The sequence below is a fragment of the Rhinoraja longicauda genome, chromosome 44 (assembly GCF_053455715.1).
Source record: "Rhinoraja longicauda isolate Sanriku21f chromosome 44, sRhiLon1.1, whole genome shotgun sequence".
Classification (NCBI taxonomy): domain Eukaryota; kingdom Metazoa; phylum Chordata; class Chondrichthyes; order Rajiformes; family Arhynchobatidae; genus Rhinoraja; species Rhinoraja longicauda.
In genome coordinates this window covers 2,388,568-2,407,330 of record NC_135996.1, presented here as the reverse complement: position 1 = coordinate 2,407,330, position 18,763 = coordinate 2,388,568, and the positions used below count along the sequence as shown (strand labels likewise).

Here is an 18,763-nt window from a genome sequence, read left to right as displayed (position 1 = left end):
CTAATGGTTGTAGACCTATGCCTTTGTGGCTTTTCTATTGTTTATTCTTGAAAAACAAAAACATAATTCATTAAGCTAAAAGAAAATCAAAAATGCAAAAAGGACTGACAAAATTAAAATTCCATTGAATTAAATAAAATGTTTAAAAATCATTACTCCAAAATGTATTAAACTAAGGCCACAGGTATGAGCTAAATGGCTAAATTATGACAAAAAATAAATTCTCAAGTGCAATAGAAACTAAAACTAAATGCATAGGTAATTAAGTTTGCCACACAAGTACATACCTAAAATTTATTAATAACTTGGTCCTTAGGAACAGAATTGCTTCTGGCAGGTCCTCTTTCATTGAAGCCCTTAAATGGCCGGCTGCCTAAAGCCCAAACGCTGGCTCCACCGGCTGGATCTGGAAGGGCGGAGGGATGTGTAGAAACCATTGCCACCGACGGCAATGGAGTCCAATACACTGGATATTATTTAAATGGTGATTGGCCGGTTCTGAGTTTAGTTTAGAGACACAGCATGGAAACAGGCCCACCGAGTCCACACCGACCAGCGATCCCCGCACCCTGACACTATTCTACACACACTAGGGATAATTTACAATTTTACCGGAGCCAACATTTTTGGAGCTGTCTGTACGGAGTTTGTACGTTCTCCCCGAGACCTGCGTGGGTTTTCTCCGGGTTCCTTCCACACTCCAAAGACCTACAGGTTTGTAGATTAATTGGCTTGTAATATTGTAAATTGCCCCTAGTGTGTGTAGAATCGTGTCAGTGTGCAGGGATCGCTGGTCGGCGCCGACTTGATGGGCCGAAGGGCCTGCTTCCAAGCTGTATCTCTACACTAAACTAAAATACATCATGGAAACAGGCCCTTCAGGCCCACCGAATCCTCGCCAACCAACGATCAACCCGCACACTAACACTATCCTTCACACGAGGAACAATTTAACAAACAATCTTGATTGGTAAGGGTGTCAAATGTCATGGTGTGAAGGCAGAAGAATGGGGTTGAGAGGGAAAGATAGATCAGCCATGGTTGAATGGCAGAGTAGACTCTATAGACTTTAAAGATTCAGCGCGGAAACAGGCCCATCGCCCACCAAGTCCGCACGTCCCAGCGATCAACCCGTGAACTAGCACTATCCTACACACACTAGGGATACTTTACACTTTTACCAATTAACCTACAAACCTGTACATCTTTGGAGTGTGGGAGGAAACCCGGAGCACCCGGAGAAAACCACGCAGGTCTCGCTTGGGGAGAACGTACAACTCCAGACGGACAGCACCCGTGAGTCAGGATTGAACTGGTGTCTCTGGCGTTGTGAGGCATCGGCACTACCCGCTGCGCCGCCGTGGGTCACCCTGAGAGTAAATTGCAGAAGGAATGGCCTTCAGTGGCAGTGGGCAGAGTGAGCAGAGGACAGGAGGCGGGAGAATTGGCCCAGGAAGGAATATGTTTTCATGCAGGGCTGTCAGACAGAGCAAGGGGAAGGGGGTCAATGAGAGAGAGGGGCTGATCTGTGGGGAGCTGTGGTGTGGGACAGAATGACCCCATCCCCAAAGAGAGGAACATTGGACGATAAGCAGCTGAGGAACATTTAACGATAAGAGTCAATAATATCACACAGCATGGAAACAGGCCTTTCCACCCAACTTAGCCAAACTAGAAACAGAAAATAGGTGCAGGATAGGCCATTCGGCCCTTCGAGACAGCACAGCCATTCAATATGCTCATGGCTGATCATCAAAATCAATACACGTTCCTGCTTTTCTCCCCATATCCCTTGATTCTGTTAGCCCTAAGAGCTATAGTTAACTCTCTTGAACACTCCTCAGTGAATTGACCTCCATTGACTTCTGTGGCAGAGAATTCCACTCTGACCAAGATGCTCATCTAAGATGCTCCCATTTGCCTGCATTTGGCCCAAATCCTTTCTATTCATGTACCTGTCCACCTGTCTTACATGTTTTTGGACCTGCCTTAACTACTTCCTAGTGGCACGGTGGCGCAGCGGTAGAGTTGCTGCCTCACAGCGCCAGAGACCCGGGTTCCATCCTGACCGCGGGTGTCGTCTGTACCGAGTTCGCATGTTCTCCCTGCGACCGCGTGGGTTTTCTCCGGGTGCTCCGGTTTCCTCCCATACTCCAAAGATGTGCAGGTTTGTTGGTTTAATTGGCTTCGGTAAAATTGTTAATTGTCCCTAGTGTCAAGGATAGTGCTAGTGTACGAGGTGATTGCTGATCAGCACGGACACGGTGGGCCGAAGGGCCTGTTTCTGAGCTGTATCTCTAAACTGAACACTAAAACTAAATAGTCCGAGCCTGCCCAAACCTCATAGCTCAGGCCCTCAGGTCCTGGCAACATTTGGCCCATATTCATCTCAGCCTATTTTATCCAAGATCCTGCTATAATTTTTGATAACCATCATAAGGTTATAAGTGATAGAATTAGGCCATTTGGCCCAGCAGGTCTACTCTGCCATTCAATCATGGCTGATCCATCTCTCCCTCCTACCCCCATTCTCTCTGCCTTCTCTTTACAACCTCTGACACCCACACTAACCAAAAATCTATCTCTGCCGTAAAAATATCCACTGACTTGGCCTCTACAGCCGTCTGTGGCAAGAATTCCACAGATTCAACACCCTCTGACAAAATAAATTTCTCCTCATCTCTTTCCTAAAAGAACGTCCTTTAATTCTGAGGCTGTGCCCTCTGGTCCTAGACTCTTCCACCAGTGAAAGCATCCACTCCACATCCACTCTATCTATCTATGCCTTTCATTATTCTGCAAGTTTCAACGAGGACCCGCCCTCAACTTTCTAAACTCCAGCGAGTGCAGGCCCAGTGCTGACAAACGCTCATACAATACAATATATCTTTATTGTCATTGTACAGGGGTACAACGAGATTGGGAATACGCCTCCCATACGATGCAATAAATTAATTAGCTAGTCAGTATTAATTTAAACAACAACAACCCAATGAAACAAATTGTAACAGTTTTAAGACAGAATAAAGTGCAAGTAGATCTGTGCCGGTCATCACTGTGCGATGTGACCATCCGGCTCAGCAGGACCGGTTCATAAGCAGCTATGGCCCTGGGGATGAAGCTGTTCCTGAGTCTGGAGGTGCGGGCGTAGAAGGCCTTGTATCGTCTGCCCGATGGAAGGAGTTCGAACAGACTGTTGCAGGGGTGTGAAGAGTCTTTTGTGGATGCTGGTGTCTTTTCTGAGGCATCGTGTGGTCTTTTCTGAGGTCATCATAGGTTAACCTTCTCAATCCTGGATCATTCTCGTAAATCTCTGGACCCTCATTCCAATGAGCCCCCCCCCTCATTCTTTACTGTCTACGATACCACCCATTTTAGTGTCATCTGCAAACTTTGCATTCTCAGTCCAAATGGTCGATATCTTGCTCTGGCTGACGGTTCTGTGGCTGGCTGTGTTTGAGTGCTGACCCGGCATCTTTCACTCCCACAGGCCGTTGGAGGCGTTAAACTGGGTTCCATCAAGCCGAATGAGAAGACCAACCAGCTACAGAGGATGGCAGAACAGCGTAAGATGGTGATGGTAAAATGGGCTTTCCCTCAAAATTATCATTGGACAGTCACAAAATGCCCGAGTAACTCAGCGGGACAGACAGCATCCCTGGAGAGAAGGAATGGGTGACGTTTGGGTTCATCAGTCTGAAGAAGGGTCTCGACCCGAAACATCGCCCATTCCTTCTCTCCAGAGATGCTGCCTGACCTGCTGAGTTACTGCAGCTTTTTGTGTCTACCTGCCTTCACAGCATTTCCTGTCAGTGTTTTTTAAAGGTCGTAACTGTACATCTCTTCAAAAGGATTCCGACCCGAAACATCACCTCCAGAGATGCTGCCTGACCTGCTGAGTTACTCCAGCACTCTGTATCTTTTCATGACACTCAATGCCCTGACGGATGAAGGCCACTCTAACAGGCTGGCGCAGTGTCAGAGTTACTCCAGCATTTTGTGCCTTTCTTCGGTTTAAACCGGCATCTGCAGTTCCTTACCACACATTATCATTGGGATTTCAGGCCTTTGTAATGTTGTACGGTTATTGATTTTGGTCTTGGCTTAGTATTTATTTATTGCCATTTTGTAGCAAGGTGCACACAAAGGTTTTTGTATGCATGCTATCGAATTAAAACAGTTTAGTTCCCTTTATAAGTGTCTCGGGCACCGAGTTGCAGTGCAAAGGTTATTTCTGTTGTGTTAGTGCACTGCATTGCAATCAATGTGTCGGGAGGAACGGCAGATGCTGGTTTAAACCGAATATAGACACAAAACACTGGAGTAACTCCAGGGGACAGGCAGCATCTCTGACAGAAGGAGTGGGTGACGTTGTGGGTCGAGACCCTTCCTCAGACTGGTCCATGGAGGTCAGGATCGCGCTCTAGTTGGTGAGAGGGCGGTTCACTTGCCTGATAACAGCCGGGAAGAAACTGTCCCTGAATCTGGAGGCGTGTGTTTGCAGACTGCTGTACCTCTTGCCCGATAGGAGAGGCGAGAAGAGGGAGTGACCGGGATGAGACTGGTCCTTGATTGTGCTGCTGGCCTTGTGTGATGTCAGGGGCAGAGGGAGATACGTAGATAAGGAAGTGTTAGGTGTGAAAAACACGACCAAGGGGATGCAAATTCAATGAAGAAATAGTATCGATCATTTAGGAAAGAAATGCAGATGCTGGTTTAAATCGGAGAGAGACACAAAATACTGGAGTAACTCAGCGGGACAGGCAGCGTCTTTGGAGAGAAGGAATGGGTGACGTTTCGGGTTGAGACCCTTCATCAGTCTGAAGAAGGGTCTCGACCCGAAACGTCACCTGTTACTTCTCACCAGAGATGCTGCCTGTCCCGCTGAGTTACGCCAGCATTTGTGTCTATCTTAGAATAGCGGGAGATGGTAACCAGAAAGCAAGCAGATAAAATGTAGTCGGAGACAGTCACACTGGTCGGACATAAGTAAAACCCCCGATTTGGCGATCATGCATTGAAACAGCCCACTGAGTCCACATGCAATGGTGGCCTGGATTAGGTGCCATTCCCTGGTCCCAACTGCATGTGGCCATGAAGGCGTGTTTCAGCCATCGCCTCCATCTGGCCGCACTGTGAACCGTCACCCCTCTTCTCGCCCCACTCACCTTTAACCTTCCAGTTCCCGAGGTGCCCCCATAGCCAACCTTAACGACGTGGAGGGCAGGAACCATCCCCCAGTTCCCCCCACCTTCGCTTGTCCAGCCCCTGCCGCCAGAGCCAAACCAGATTCTGTTTCCCCCCAATGATTGATTTATTGATACTCTTATTATACGTGACATGTCCCAGTGAAAGTCTTTGTTTTGCGTACAATGCACAAAGGTATGCGAAGAGTCGCCACGTAAAGGGCACCAAAGTATTCAATGTAGTCCCCGATGAGTGACAAAGTATTCAATGTAGTCCCAATGGTCCCTCTTTGTTCCCAGCAGCCCCCTCCCACGCCGGGTCCCTCTTTGTTCTCTCGGCAAGGCCCCCCATGCTGGGTCCCTCTTTGTTCCCAGCAGCCCCCTCCTCCACGTCGGGGTCCCTCTTTGTTCCTAGCGGGCCTCCTCCCCCCCCCCCCCCCACGCTGGGTCCCACTTTGTTCTCTCTGCGCCCCCCCCCACCATGTTGGGACCTTCTTTGTTCGCAGTGCCCCACGCCAGGTCCCTCTTTGTTCCCAGTGGCCTCCTCCCTTCACAGCCGACTCCGGACTGTCCAAGCAGCCACAGCCAGACATAAAAACAGCTTTTTCCCACGAGTGACAGTTCTACTCAACAACCAAAGTCTGTAGTCTCTTTTTGCTTTGGTTTATTTTCACCCACATGTTTAGACCATAATGGTGTATCCTTATAGTTTATGCTTTATTCTCAATTGTTAACTGTATGTTTGTGTTGCCATTTGTGAGCGGAGCACCAAGGCACATTCCTTGTATATGCATACTTGGCCAATAAACTTATTCATTCATTCATTCATTCTTTGTTCTCTCGGCCCCCCTCCCCCATGCTGGGTCCCTCTGTTCTCAGCGCCCCCCCCCCACGGTGGGTCCCTCTTCGTTCTCGGCACCTCACCTTTTCCGGGTTCCTCTTTATTCTTTTGGCCTTTTGTGTGCGTCCTGTACTCTGAATCAGGCTCAGCTTGCCTCTTAATTGCACCACAGATCGGAATAGGCGCAAACAAAAAGATCAGTTGTGAAAGTAGTATAAGAAAATAACTGCAGATGCTGGTACAAATCGATTTATTCACAAAATGCTGGAATAAGGGTCTGAAGAAGGGTCTCGACCCGAAACGTCACCCATTCCTTCTCTCCCGAGATGCTGCCTGACCTGCTGAGTTATTCCGGCATTTTATGAATAATAAGATCAGTTGTGAGTTGCTGAAACAAGGCAGTTTATTCAACGCCTTAACAGTACGCACTGGGAAACACTCTGAGAGAACCCAAAGTGTTTCAAGGTTTCACTGTACCCACAGCATCTTTACATTCTCATACCACAATGGTAATGTGCATTTTACATTTTTGAAATAATTCAACATTCGTTAAAGTGTCTAGCCTTTTATCTTTGTTTTTCTCCAGTGTTATCTTTAACCATCTGGAGTATTGTGTGCAGTTTTGGTCTCCTAATTTGAGGAAAGACATCTTTGCTATTGAGGCAGTGCAGCGTAGGTTCACAAGGTTAATCCCTGGGATGGCAGGACTGTCATGTGAGGAAAGAATGGAAAGACTGGGCTTGTATTCACCGGAGTTTAGAAGGATGAGAGGGAATCTTTTCGAAACCTATAAAATTATAAAAGGACTGGACACATTAGAGGCAGGAAACATGTTCCCAATGTTGGGGGAGTCCAGAACAAGGGGCCACAGTTTAAGAATAAGGGGTAGGCCATTTAGAACGGAGATGAGGAAGAACTTTTTCAGTCAGAGAGTGGTGAAGGTGTGGAATTCTCTGCCTCAGAAGGCAGTGGAGGGTAGTTCGTTGGATGCTTTCAAGAGAGAGCTGGATAGAGCTCTTAAGGATAGCGGAGTGAGGGGGTATGGGGAGAAGGCAGGAACGGGGTACTGATTGAGAGTGATCAGCCATGATCGCATTGAATGGCGGTGCTGGCTCGAAGGGCTGAATGGTCTACTCCTGCACCTATTGTCTATTGACTGGACAAGCTAGATGCAGGAAAAATGTTCCCAATGTTGGGCAAGTCCAGAACCAGGGGCCACAGTCTAAGAATAAAGGGGAGGCCATTTAAAACTGATGTGAGAAAACACTTTTTCACCCAGAGAGTTGTGAATTTGTGGAATTCCCTGCCCACAGAAGGCAGTGGAGGCCAATTCACTGGATGAATTTAAAAGAGAGTTAGATAGAGCTGTAGGGTCTAGTGGAATCAAGGGGTATGGGGAGAAGGCATGCATGGGTTACTGATTGTGGATGATCAGCCATGATCACAATGAATGGCTGCACCTATTTTCTATGTTTCTATGTTTAACCTTCTGTTCCCTGTTACTTAGAAAACCAATCTCTCATTTGTCTAATAAATGGGTGTAATAAAAGGCACTATTTCCTGATCAGTTTTATTGCCCATGGCTTGGTTTACAACCCCCAATGTTTATTTTAACTTGAAGCTAGACACAATATGCTGGAGTCTGAAGAAGGGTCTCGACCCGAAATGTCGCCCATTCCTTCTCTCCTGAGATGCTGCCTGACCTGCTGAGTTACTCCAGCATTTTGTGAATAAATACCTTCGATATGCTGGAGTATCTCAGTGGGACAGGCAGCATCTCTGGAGAGCAGGAATGGGTGCCGTTTTGGGTCGAGACCCTCCTTCAGGCTGAGAGTCAGGGGATGGGGGAGAAATATGGAAGGTTAAGGTGTAAAAATGACAGATCAAAGCAGACGGAGATAAGGAAATGTAGAATGGTTCATTGTTAGCTGAGGGGAACAATCAGTAAAATTAATCAGGAGGACAATAAAACTAGTCGGAGAGCTCGGGTGGGGGAGGGATGGAGAGAGAGGGAAAGCAAGGGTTACTTGAAGTTAGAGAACAGCACCTCATATTTCGCCTGGGCAGCTTACAGCCCGGTGGTATGAACATCGACTTCTCCAACTTTAGATAGTTCCTCTGTCCCTCTCTTCCCCTCCTCCTTCCCAGATCTCCCCCTATCTTCCTGTCTCCACCTATATCCTTCCTTTGTCCCGCCCCCCTGACATCAGTCTAAAGAAGAGTCTCGACCCGAAACGTCACCCATTCCTTCTCTCCTGAGATGCTGCCTGACATGCTGAGTTATTCCAGCATTTTTTGAATAAATACCTTCGAGAAATCAATATTAATACCGCTGTGGTTTAAGCTGCCCAAGCGAAATATGAGGTTCTGTTCTAATGTGCGCTGGGCCTCACTCTGACAATGGAGGTGGCCCAGGGCAGAAAGGCCAGTGTGCGAATGGGAGGGAATTTTAACTTGGAACATGCTGTGAAATGTAAGTGCCATGATAAATGTATTTATTGCCTCTCCTTCATGTTCCCTTGACTGTGTGGGCTTCTTTACCCATCATGCCTCCCCAGTACGTATGCTGTTGCATTTCACTTATTATAAACCACTCATTTTTCATTTTTTCACGCTTTCCTACATTATCCAGTAACAACCTGTCACCTTTTACACTCACTTACTCACGTCCCCCCCACCCCTCATCACTCCCAATGTCCTGCGATTGGTGGGTGTGGGGCCCAAGTGGGCTGTGATTGGTTAGTCTAGGGCTGTCTGAATCTCGATTGGAGGGTCTGGGACCCGTCCTAGCTGTGATTGGTGGGTCTAGGACCTGCCTGCGCCACGATTGGTGGGACTTAGGGGAGAAGTAGGGTGTGATTGGTGGGTCCAAGGGGCCCGCTGGGCTATGATTGGTGGGTCAGAGCCATGATTGGTGGGTCTGGGGGACAGCTGGGCTGTGATTGGTGGGTATGGTGGCCGGCCGGGCTGTGATTGGTGGGTCTGGGGTTGGCTGGGCTGTGAATGGCCGCGATGCTGCCTCACTGCCTCACCCTAGACCAGAGGGGCTATGGTACACCTGGTCCTCACGGTGTTCCCTCTGCCCCCCAGTACCTGGACGCGGCGCGGGACTGTGAGGGCTACAATGAGATCGTCTTCCCGCACTGTGCCTGTGACTCACGGCGCAAGGGGCACGTGGTCGCCACCATCTGCATCCGGCACTTCAAACTCCTGGCCTGCACTGACAACGGGGACCTGGAGGTGTGTGTGCAGGGGAGGGGAGGGGTGTGGGTGCAGGGGAGCGGTGTGGGTGGAGGGGGCAGGAGGGAAGGGGGGGTGTGGGTGGAGGGGGCAGGAGGGAAGGGAGGTTGTGGGTGGAGGGGAGGGGGAAGGGGTGTGGGGGGAGTGGAGGGGGTGTGGGTGGAGGGGTGGGGATCGGAGGGGGTGTGGGTGGGGCAGTGGGGAGGGGTGTGGGATTGGAAGGGCAGGGGGGGGAGGGGCCAGATGGAAGGGGACGGGTGCATCGGGGGGGGGGGGGGGCAGTGGGAGAAGGGGCGAGGCGAGATGGGAGCGAGCTGGGGGGGTGAGGTGTGGGCGAGAGGGGAGGGAGCTGGGGGCGAGAGGGGAGGGAGCTGTGGGGCGAGAGGGGAGGGGGACAGGCAGCAACTCTGGGGAGATGTTTCAGAAGGGTCTCGACCCGAAACGTCACCCATTCCTTCTCTCCAGAGATGCTGCCTGTCCCGCTGAGTTACTCCAGCTTTTTGTGCCTATCTTCGGTGTAAACCAGCGCCTGCAGTTCCTTCCTACACGGGGAGAGCGTGCAAACTCTGCATGGACAAGCGGCACCCACGGTCAGGATCAATGCCGGGTCTCTGGTGCCGTGAGTGGCCTCGATGGGCCGAGTGGCCTAGTTCTGCTCCTACAACTGGTGACATTGCGTGTGTGCGTGCGTCTGTGTGTGTGTGTGTGTAGGACCAGGTGATCAGCTTTGAGTGGGAGGAGATGCGGCGCTGGGACACGGACGAGGAGGGAATGGCCTTCTGCTTCGAGTATGCCCGCGGTGAGAAGAAACCTCGCTGGGTGAAGATCTTCACACCCTATGTGAGTGTGGGGCCCCAGACCTACCGGTGGGGGGGGGGGGGAGGGAGGAGAGAACGTGCTACGGAGAGGGAGGGGACCGGAGACCCGGGGCTGGAGAGGGAGGGGACCGGAGAGGGGAGCGGGGGGACGAGGACAGAGCGGATCCCGGGAGAGGGAGGGGAGAGGGGAGGCACCCATGGGGCGGGGAGACCAGGTCGGACCCTCACTGGGGAGGGGGGGGGAGGGGGGAGGGGTGGTGGGGGAGGGACGACAAAGAGGACGGGGAGATTGGGGGTGGAGGCCAGGGCGGACTTGGGCTGGAGAGGGAACATGGCCCTTGGGAGGAGAGACTGGGACAGACAAGCGGGCTAGGGGGAGGGTGGGGATGACCGGGGGGCAAACCCTGGTCCGGAGAGGAGAGGGGAGGGGAGGGGAGGGGAGGGGAGGGGAGTGGAGGAGAGGGGAGGGAAGGAGAGGGGAGGGGAGGGAGGGAAGGGGAGGGAAGGGGAGGAGAGGGGAGCGGAGGGGAGGAGAAGGAAGGGGAGGAGAGGGGAGGGGAGCGGAGGGGAGGAGAGGGGAGGGGAGGGGAGGGGAGGGGAGGAGAGGGGAGGGGAGGGGAGCGGAGGTGCCATTCAGGGGGGCGGTCACCCACACCCCTTTGTGTCCCGACTCGCCGCTGGTCCACAGTGCCCGTGTGTGTCCCGACTCGCCGCTGGTCCACAGTGCCCGCGTGTCCCGACTCGCCGCTGGTCCACAGTGCCCGCGTGTCCCGACTCGCCGCTGGTCCACAGTGCGCTGGTCCACAGTGCCCGTGTGTGTCCCGACTCGCCGCTGGTCCACAGTGCCCGCGTGTCCCGACTCGCCGCTGGTCCACAGTGCCCGTGTGTGTCCACGTGTGTCCAGACTCGCCGCTGGTCCACAGTGCCCGCGTGTGTCCACTGTGCGCTGGTCCACAGTGCCCGCGTTGCCCGCTGTCGCACTCACCCGCTCACCCTCTCTCCACAGTTTAATTACATGCACGAGTGCTTCGAGCGGGTCTTCTGTGAGCTGAGGTGGCACCAGGAGGTGAGTGCACGAGGGGGGGGGGGGGGGGGGGGGGTTGACACAGTTTAGAGATACAGCGCGGAAACAGGCCCTTCGGCCCACCGAGTCCACGCCGACCAGCGTCTTCTTCTTGCGTTTGAGGCAGCAGATGTTATGAAGCATTTGCTTCTGCTTCTGCTGTCTCTGTTCGTTGTCGTTCGCCTGACTGAGGTCAGTTGACGGGGCTCACCACGGGGAGGTTGACAACGTCAGCCCTGCGCCGACCAGCGATCCCCGTACACTAACGCTATCCTACACACTCAGGACAGTAAGCGAGGTCCGTCTGAACATAGGTCATGGGGGCAGAGTATTGTCCCCAGCTGATCTGCTTTGTGTAAACAAACCTTCGGTTCATCCGTTTGTTCCAGTTTATCTCTTTATAGGTAAGAAAATACCGTTTTCAAAACTGCTAATTTGGTGTATATTTGGTTAATTAGTAAAAACTACGATGATTTTGTGGGTTTGTTTTTGCTTATCATTTCATTCCCCAACCCTCTCCAAAACAAAGAACGGTAAAAAATGCTTGTTATTCATTGTTCACTCACTGAAACATAAAGCAAAAAACCCTACAAAGTCATAGTTTTCACTAATTAACCATATGTACACCAAATTAACAGTTTTGAAAACAGTATTTTCTTACCTCGACAGAGAAAAACCGTGGGTGGCACGGTGGCGCAGCGGTAGAGTTGCCGCCTTACAGCGAATGCAGCGCCGGAGACTCAGGTTCGATCCTGACTACGGGCGTCGTCTGTACGGAGTTTGTACGTTCTCCCCGTGACCTGCGTGGGTTTTCACCGAGATCTTCGCTTTCCTCCCACACTCCAAAGACGTACAGGTTTGTAGGTTAATTGACTGGATAAAATGTTTTAAAACAAATTGTCCCTAATGTGTGTAGGATAGTGTTAATGTGCGGGGATCGCTGGGCGGCGCGGACTCGGTGGGCCGAAGGGCCTGTTTTCGCGCTGTATCTCTAAATCTAAAAACAAAGAGCGATAGGACGAAGGTTTGTTTACACAAAGCAGATCAGCTGGCAACCGTGATCTGCCCCCCACGACCTATTACCGAACTCGTTTATTCACTCGTATACCAAGCCAACTTACCTACATACCTGTCCGTCTTTGGTGTGTGGGAGCAAACCGAAGATCTCGGAGAAATCCCACGCAGGTCACGGGGAGAACGTACAAACTCCGCACAGACAGCACCCGTGATCGGGATCAAACCCGGGTCTCGGGCGCTGCAAGTGCTGTAAGGCAGCAACTCTACCGCTGCACCACCGTGCCGCCCACAATGCCACTAGTCCCCAATCTCTACAGAACCCTGTAGTTCAGAGTGTTGGGGATGTATATAGAAGTGTAGACAGAATATACAATGCATTCGGAAAGTATTCAGGCCCCTTCACTTTTTCCACAGTTTGCAACATTATAGCCTTATTTTAAAATGGATTGAGTTCATTTTTTATCATCAATCTACATACAATACCCCATAATATAAAAAACGAAAACAGGTGTTTAGAAATATTTGCAAAGTAATTAAAAATAAATAACTAAAATATCACATTTACACAGGTATTCAGACCCTTTACTCAGTACTTTGCTGAGGCACCTGTGGCAGCGATTACAGCCTCAGGTCGTCTTGCACCTGCTTCGCTTTTTTATTATGGGGTATTGTGTGCAGATTGATGAGGAAAACAAAGAATTTAATCCATTTTAAAATAAGGCTGTAACGTAGCAAAATGTGGAAAAAGTGAAGGGGTCTGAATACTTTCTGAATGCACTGTAAATGTAAGGTGCCGCAGAGGTTGAGTTGCTGCCTCACAGCATCAGAGACCCAGGTTTGATCCCGACTACGGGTGCTGTCTGTACGGAGTTTGTACGTTCTTCCCACGACCTGCGTACGTTTCCTCCCAGACTCCAAAGGCGTGCGGGTTTGTAGGTTAATTGGCTTCGGTAAAGATTGTAAATTGGCCCCTAGTATGTATAGGATAGTGTTAGTATATGGGGATCGCTGGTTGGTGCAGACTCGGTGGGCCAAAGGGCCTTTTTCTGCACTAAACTAAACTAAATCATTTGAACGAAAATGTAGAAGAGCTGTTTAGTAGGTTTAAAGAAATTGATAGTTGTGGGCAGGAGAGGAGGTTTGTCAAAATACACACAACCTCATCTATTGCATCCGTTGCTCCAAATGTCAACTTATTTACATCGGCGAAACCAAGCGCAGGGTCGGCGATCGCTTCGCTCAACACCTGCGCTCGGTCCGCGTTGGCCGACCACTTCAACTCCCATTCCCAGTCTGACCTTTCTGTCGTGGGCCTCCTCCAGTGCCATGGTGAGGCCCACCGAAATTGGAGGAACAGCACCTCATATTTCGCCTGGGCAGCTTGCAGCCCAGTGGTATGAACATCGACTTCTCCAACTTTAGATAGTTCCTCTGTCCCTCTCTTCCCCTCCTCCTTCCCAGATCTCCCTCTATCTTCCTGTCTCCACCTATATCCTTCCTTTGTCCCGCCCCGACATCAGTCTGAAGAAGGTTCTCGACCCGAAACGTCACCCATTTCTTCTCTCCTGAGATGCTGCCTGACCTGCTGAGTTACTCCAGTATTTTGTGAATAAATACCTTCGATTTGTACCAGCATCTGCAGTTATTTTCTTATACACAATGCTGGAGTACTCAGCGGGTCAGGCAGCATCTCTGGATAAGTGATGTTTCGGGTCAAGATCCTTCTTCAGACTCCAGTCAGACATCAGAGGTGAAGACGAGTCTCAGCCCGAAACGCCACTTATCCGGAATATAGACACAAAGTGCTGGAGCAACTCAGTGGGTCAGGCAGCATCTCTAGAGGAAAGGAACAGGTGACGTTTTAAGTCGGAACCCTTCTTCAGACTCAAAACTTACCCATCACTTATCCAAACTTTATTATCACCTATCCATATACTCCAGAGATGCTGCCTGACCCACTGAGTTACTCCAGCATTTGAAGGCACTGGGCCTGTAATCGCTGGAGTTTAGAAGGATGAGGGGGGACCTCATTGAAACTTACCAAACAGAGAAAGGCGTGGACAGAGTGGATGTGGAGAGGATGTTTCCACTAGTGGGAGAGTCTAGGACCAGAGGGCATAGCCTCAGAATTAAAGGACGTTCCTTTAGCAAGGAGAAGAGCAGGAATTTCTGTAGCCAGAAGGTGGTGAATCTGAGGAATTCATTGTCACAGACGGCTGTGGAGACCAAGTCAATGGGTTTGATTTTAAAGACAGATTATGGATTAATAAGGGTGTCAAAGGTTCTGGGGAGAAGACAAGGGATGGGGTTGAGAGGGAGGGAGGGATCAGCCATGATTGAATGCGGAGTCGACGTGAAGGGCCGAATGGCCTCATACTTCTATGCCTTCTGAACATGAGTGAGTTGGGTGATGTGGGCACCACGTGCCCTCAGCTGCCCTCAGCTGCCCCTTTCTGACCCTGACCTCATGCCTCCTTACAGGTTGAGGAGGAAGCTACAGACAAGGACAACAAGAACTGCAATGGGGACAGCATCTGCAGCAAGGTAATCGGGGTGGGGGGGGGGGGGGGGGGGGGGAGGGGGAGGGAGGTGTGAGATGGGGAGAGACCAGGGAGGGGACTCACCCCAATGTCCATAACCAACTCCCCTGGGCTGCACTCTGGACAGGAACGAGCCACACGCATGGCAGAGATTGGCATATTCTTGATTAGTCCGGGTGTTAGGGGTTGTGGGGAGAAGGCAGGAGAATGGGATGGAGTGGGAGAGATAGATCGCTGTAAACGATGGGCCGAATGGCCTAATTCTGCTCCTAGAACCTATGAATTTTCGAGATACAGCGCGGAAACAGGCCCTACGGCCCACCGTCCGCGGCGACCAGCGATCCCCACACATTAATATTACCCTACACGCATTAGGGACAATTTCCAATGTTACCAGGCACTTGCCTACAGACCTGCATGTCTTGGGAGTGTGGGAGGAAACCGGAGCACCCGGAGAAAACCCATGTGCGTCACAGGGAGAACGTACAAACTCCGTACAGACAGCACCCATGGTCAGGATGGAACCCGCGTCTCTGGTGCTATAAGGCAGAAACTCTAACACTGTGCCACCGTGCCGCCCGATTTATGCTTCGCCACTATAGTTCAACGTTACCCCACTCTCTCATCCACTCCTTGCACAGTACGGGGCAATTCATAGAGGGCCGATCAACCTACAATCCCGCACGGGCACGTCTGTCCGAAGTTGGAGAAACCCCACGCAGTCACATGGAGAACGTGCAAACTCCACACACAGCACCCAAGGTCAGAATTGAACTCTGGTCTCTGGCGCAATGAGGCTGGTGGTGCAGCGGTAGATTTGCTGCCGCACAGTGCCAGAGACCCGGGTTCGATCCTGACCATGGGTTCTGTCTGTACGGTGTTTGCACGTTCTCCATGTGACCGCATGGGTTTTCTCCAGGCGTTTCAGTTTCCTTCCACTTTCCAAAGATGTGTGGATTTGTAGGTTAATTAGCCCTCTGTAAACTGTCCCCTGTGTCGGATAGATCTAGTGTGCGGATGATGGGCCTGTTCCCAGACGGTCTGTCCAATCTAAGGCTGTACCACTGTGCTGCCCCCATGTGGTGGCATCTGACTGATAGTTCACTCACTGCATGTTAATCGTTCTACGTCGCCTGTTTACCGTTGTATCTCTGAGCCCGTGTCTCTCCGTCTGTCCCCATCAAGAACATCTTCCAGATCCTGCGCTCCCAGCGGACCTGCGATGGTTCCTAGCCCTCCTGCCCGATCGCCAGAAGCGAGCACAGGAGGGGGATAGCGGGCAGTGGAACGGCTACCGGCACTGCGCTCATCTCCGGCCCTCTCGTCTGCCCTGCCCTGGATGTCTGTCGACCGGGAGCGCCAGTGGATGGAGGGGAGCCAGTGGCAAGGTGCTGGTTGTGTGCCGGTCATTCTGTGTCCTGAGAGACACTCTCTCCCTCTGTCTATCTCTGTCCCTCTCTCACTCCCTCTCCCTCTCTCTCTCTCTCTCTCACTCATTCACTCTCCCCCCCTCTCTCTCTCCCTCCCTCTGTGTGGTCAGGGCTGTTCTCTCCCCACCTCACCTTGCCCACTGATGAGACGTGCTCGCCCTCTCGCCCTCTGCTCGGTGCTGGGGGCGGGGAAAGCGGGCGGCTGGTGGGGCGAGCGATGTGTTTACTCCCCAGCCTGGGAATGGTCTGGGAATGAGCTGCATCCCGTCGAGGAGAGACGGAGACACCAGAGGCACTGGAACCTGGAGCTTCAAACAAAGTGCTGGAGGAAGGCGCTGCAAGGGATGGGGGTGGTTTTTATTTAGAGATGGTGGCGCAGCGGTAGAACTGCTGCCTCACGGCGCCAGAGACCCTGCTTTGATCCTGACTATGGGTGCTGTCTGTGCGGAGTTTGTACCTTCTTCCCGTGACCGCGTGCTGTTTCTCCGGGTGCTCCGGTTTCCCTCGGCACTCCAAAGAAGTGCATGTTTGTAGGTTAATTGGTTTAGTTTATTGTCACGTGTACTGAGGTGCAGTGAACAGCTTTTGTTGCGGACTGACCAGTCAGCGGAAAGACAATACATGATTACAATCGAGCCATTCACTGTACAGATACATGATAAGGTAAGAACGTTTAGTGTAAGATGGCTTTGGTAAAGATTGTAAATTGTCACCAGTGTGTACGATAGTGCGAGTGTGGACTGATGATCGCTGTTTGACGTGGACCCGGTAGGCCGAAGTGTCTGTTTCTGCGCTGTATCTCTAAACTAAAGTAAAACTAAATACAGCTTTGAAACAGTCCCTTCGCCCCACCAAGTCCACGCCTACCAATGATCGCCAGCTCACACTAGCTCTCCCACTAAACACTAATTTACAGAAGGCCGATTAAGCTACAAACCCGCACGGGCAAGTTTTTGGGACTGGAGGGAAACCGGAGCACCCGGATAAAACCCACGAGGGCCACAGGGAGACCTTGCAAACTCCACGCACAGACAGACAACAGCCGAGGTCAGGATCGAACCCGGGTCTCTACCACTGTGCCACCACCGGATGGTAGTGGAAGCAGATAAGATAGTCGTGTTGAAGAGGGTTTTCGATAGGCACATGGATATGCATGAACTGGAGGGATCGAGATCACTTGCTGGCAGAGGAGATGAGGTCATCTTGGCATCATGTTCAGCACGGACATTGTGGGCAGAAATGTCTGTTCCTGTGCTCTGCTGCTCAGAATGATTGATTGAAAGAAAGATACAGCGTGGAAACAGGATCTTGTGGCCTGTAAACTCCTCCGTGGGACCAATTGTTCCATCTCCCTCTGCAGGGTTTCATTTACTTTAGAGATACAGCAGGAAAACAGGCCCTTCGGCCCACCGAGTCCATGCTGACATCGATCACCCTTACACCCCTATCCCACTCTCTCATCCACACCCTACACACTCGGGGGTCAATTTACAGAGGGGCCGATTAACCTACAAACCCGCACGGGCATGTCTTTGGGACGTGGGGGGAAACCGGAGCACCCGGAGGGAACCCACGCAGGTCACGGGGAGAGCGTGCAAACTCCACACAGACGCAGAGAGACACACAAACATAGAGAGACAGAGATACACAGACAGGACCCGAGGTTGGGATGGAACCTGGGTCTCTGGCGCTGTGATGCAGCTCTACCCGCTGCGTTCGATGTTGTTCCAGCACTTTGTGAGTCTGCTCCAGCTTCAGGTATGAGCGGTCTCCACGGACGTCTGGGCTTCTGAGGTGGGAGGCAGGTCGGTGGAGCTGAGGTGCGTCAGAAATGGCAGAGCGGACGGGAAGGTCTCAGTGGCCGAAGTTCCCCACTCTTTGTCGCGGGGTCTCCACCGGGGGCGGGGGGGCGGCCTGGACACACCCCTCCCCCCCCCCCCCTCCCCTCTCCAACACTTTCCCCCTGACCCATCAAACACTCGTTGGCCTCATCCTGTTTGGTCACGCGTTGTGACTGGGACGCTGGCTGTGGCCCTTCGGCCCTGCCCCACCATGCCAGCCCAGCAATGTCAAACCTGCCCGGAAGCCCTTCAACAACACTCTCCTCTTTTTAACAACACTAACACCCTCCCCTGGACAATTTTGTCAAAGATGGGGTTCATTGTAATTAACCTGTAACATATTTTAAATAAATCTGATTATTAACAAGAGCACGGCGCTTGGCCCAGAGTTTGATAACGTACCTGCATCTAGGGTTTATTGTCGTATGTCTCGAAACGCAACAATGCAGCAGAATAAAAGGTATGTAAACATAGTACTGTGTGAACACCGTGATAAACTATAACATGCTCTGCACACACACACACACACACACACACACACACTCAGACACACTCAGACACGCACGCACGCACGCACACACACCCCACACACACACACAGACACACTCAGACACACACACACACCCCACACACACACACACAGACACACATACAGACACACACTCACACACACACACCCCCCCCACACACACACCCCACCCACACACACACACTCACTCACTCACACACGCACGCACGCACGCACACACACACCCACTCACACTCACTCACACACACCCCCACACAC

At 51.5% G+C, this 18,763-nt stretch overlaps 1 pseudogene across 1 annotated transcript in view; it reads left to right on the top strand.

Moving 5' to 3' along the window:
- LOC144612326 (sorting nexin-27-like) overlaps nt 1-18,382 on the top strand; it is a 37,481-nt pseudogene extending 19,099 nt beyond the window's left edge. The window contains exons 5-10 of the transcript XR_013549656.1: nt 3,491-3,580; nt 9,118-9,267; nt 9,979-10,107; nt 11,092-11,151; nt 14,647-14,709; nt 15,891-18,382. The product of XR_013549656.1 is annotated as a sorting nexin-27-like (transcript). The remainder of the gene's footprint in view (nt 1-3,490; nt 3,581-9,117; nt 9,268-9,978; nt 10,108-11,091; nt 11,152-14,646; nt 14,710-15,890) is intronic.
- Nucleotides 18,383-18,763: the final 381 nt, after the last annotated feature.